This window comes from Pinus tabuliformis, chromosome X (assembly GCF_031772625.1).
Source record: "Pinus tabuliformis cultivar Carrire ecotype Pingquan chromosome X, CPIR1, whole genome shotgun sequence".
In the NCBI taxonomy this organism is placed as follows: Eukaryota; Viridiplantae; Streptophyta; class Pinopsida; order Pinales; family Pinaceae; genus Pinus; species Pinus tabuliformis.
Window position 1 is genome coordinate 1,048,241,609 of NC_142308.1, and position 3,248 is coordinate 1,048,244,856.

Genomic DNA, 3,248 nt, shown 5'->3' on the forward strand with positions numbered 1-3,248 from the left:
AACAGGAGGCCTGTAGAGATAAGTCGAAGCTGCATCCTTAAATCCCTCATCATTTTGGTTGTGAATGAGCATCATGTGAAAGTTAGACTTGTTGAAAATAGCAACAAGAAATGATAAAAATAGAATCCAGAATATTCCAATTTTAATTTGTCCTTGAATTAAAATTCGAATTTAGTCTCACCAGCTTCTTGAAAAATAAATAATTAATTCGTTATGGATTAATTAGTTGGATAAATTCAAGTTAGAAGTCTTTGTGAAGTCATGCAACATTTATCCCTTAAATTAAGGAGATTATCCCTTAATTAAGGAGATAAGATTGAGTTGTATTTGAGTTGTAATTAGTTAGCTCAGTTTACTGAGTTAAGTCTAGTTAAATTAGTTCCAAACTGTTTGAGGAACTAATTGTGAGTTCAGTCAGTTAATTCATGCATGCATCCAACTAGTGTACTCCAGATAACTGAAGATTCTCTCATTAGTAACTCATGCATGTCTATTCTGAGAAAGACCGAGTTGAGATTAAAGATAGGGATAGTGTACTATTAGTTGCATGTTTTCTCCTATAAAGGAAACTTATACATGCAGAAGGAGAAGGTTCCTTGAGGATTGTGTAGTTTTACAGGGTGTGAGATCAGTGTGAGTGATCAGTGTTACACTTGGTAACAGGAGGATCACCCAGAGAAACTGCGCAAGGAAATAGGAGCTTGGAGGGCAGAGGAGAAGGCTTATGAGAAGCTTTGATTACCTGTGAGCATCCAGGAGGATTGTACTGAGAGCTGGCTAGCTGTGAGAGGTAAGGCCATGTATAATTTTGATGTATTTACAACTTGTATGATAATACAAATAGTGGGGTTTTTATCTAAGGCTTTCCCATGAGTATTTTTTGTGTTTCATGTGCATTGATTCTTCTTCTGGTTATATGTGTTCATCTTGATCTTGCTCAATATTTAAGATTCCATAAGTTTGATAGTAGAAGTAGTTTATAGTATTTTGCTTTGGTATATTGCATTATCGAGTTAATCTACAGTCAGATTTTCTACATAGATCTCAGAGGTAGATTTGTAGAGAATTTGCAGGAATTTCTACAGGACTTAGAATCCATTAATTGGAAGCTTTCTCTGTGGCCATCCAGAGCTTAGAATGAAGGAAAATTCTTGTTGGAAGACTTGCATGCATATGAGCTCATCATAATCTCCGGTTTTATTCTGTCCTCCCATTTCAAACCGTATGTAAAATCTACATCCCCAACATCATACATCTTGGACTTCTTGATCCTCCATCTGATCGGGTGGAGTGTGGAGGGGGCAAGAGATTTAGATGAAGATTTGGTGTTTAACGAATTTGAGTGTTGGTCACTATCATCGGCCAGAAGCATCATCAGAAAATGTGTCACCATCTCCTGATCATCTTATTCTTGATCTTGATCTTGATCTGATTCTTGTTGCTGCGTAGTGAATTTTGATTTGGGAAGGAAATGAAGTCCATGTCTTTAGTGTTTCGATCTCTTAACCTTGGTGGAAAATCAAATTCCTGAGACAAAATACAAAGGCTCCCTGCCCATGTTTGGAGATCAAAACAGGAAGAAAGAATATTCTCCTTCTTCTTCCTCTATGAAGGTGATCATGCCACCCAGGGTTGGAATTTGGATTCCTTTTTACTTGTTAGACAATTATTATTATTATTTATTTTTATATATGTTTTGGGTTTGTATATCCCATCAAGGAACATCGTGTTTAGAATTTTTCCTTCAAGATTAATATTTTGGTAATAAATTAAGCCTTCACCAATTAACCCTTCATGGACATTTGGTTTCCTCTAGCCCAAAGGGTAAATTTTATTCAGCTAAAGAAGCACATAAATAGAAACTCCTAAAATAAAAAAAGGCTCTAAATCCATATTCTAATGAGATTGGAGATCTTCCAAACATAAATGAAGGGACAAAACAAATATTGTTAGGGACTTCAACATCTTATTACAACCATTGACCTACTCACATGGTCATTAGTTGGGGAAGATGCTCTAAAGGAACTAGGAAAATCAACCCTTTTCATAAAATTCAATGGAAAAAGTTTATCAGATCTAATGGAGAAGCGGCCATATTTAATACAATTAGTTTCAAAGCTCTCAAATCAAGGATGGATTGATATTTAAAAAAAAACAAAAAAACAAAAGGGAAAATTTTCAAACTACATGAATCTTTGGTCATAGAATCATAAAAAATTTGCCCCACAATGAAGATTCAAAATTGAGCAAGTCAAAACCTAGAAGAAGGATTAAAGTTTACAGAGGGTTTATCTAGGTGCATACTTTAAGACATTTTATCTAGGAGTATCATTTAATATTTAAAGTTGTAAACACTTGTATTTAGGAATAACACACCATGCCTTCTCCATATACTAAATTCTTGAGCCTGTAAATTTATTTTCATATAAAAAAAGTGATACAATATACAATAGTTTTTGTTAGCAATGACTGAATTAATTATAACTTATGTTGGAAAATATATAATTCAACTATTATATCACCATCTAAAATTCAGAACATAATAAACGATACACTAGTGAGGATTCATTTATAATATGTTATGCGACTAGCTGACAAATAGATAGATCGACTTAAAAATTATCCTCTTCAAGGGGGAAACCTCCTTTACATTACATAAATGAAAAATTGTTGGATAATACAAATGACAAGACCTCCTTTGTATATATAGGAGTCTAAGGGGTCACAATATAATCAAAGCCTACATAACCATAATATTGTAAGGGCATAACAATAACAATAGTGGACTTCTATGGGCCACAGCAATAACAATATGGGGGCTACATGGGCACAACAATAACAATAAGGGGGATACAGTAGTATAGGGACCTAACATGCCCCTCTCCTTTAAAAAATTTTTGTCCTCAACGCTTGAGTAGTTACGGATGTTTATGTATAAAATTCTCATCCTCCCATGTGGAATCTTTCGTGGGTCAGTTCTTCCACTTAATGAGATACTCTGAAATTGATCGATTCTATAGCTGTCGGGTTCTTGTATCCATAACTGCTTCAGGCTCAAATATGTTTTTTCCTTCTTCATCAAGTTCTAGCAACACTGTTTGAACTGGAATCTTGTCACCTATAACCTTCTTTAAGCAAGAAACATGGAAAACTTGGGTAGATGCAGGCAACTCCAATTTGTATGCCATTGTACCAATCTTTTGAAACACCTTGTAAGGACCGTAGTACTTGGGTGATAATTTATTATC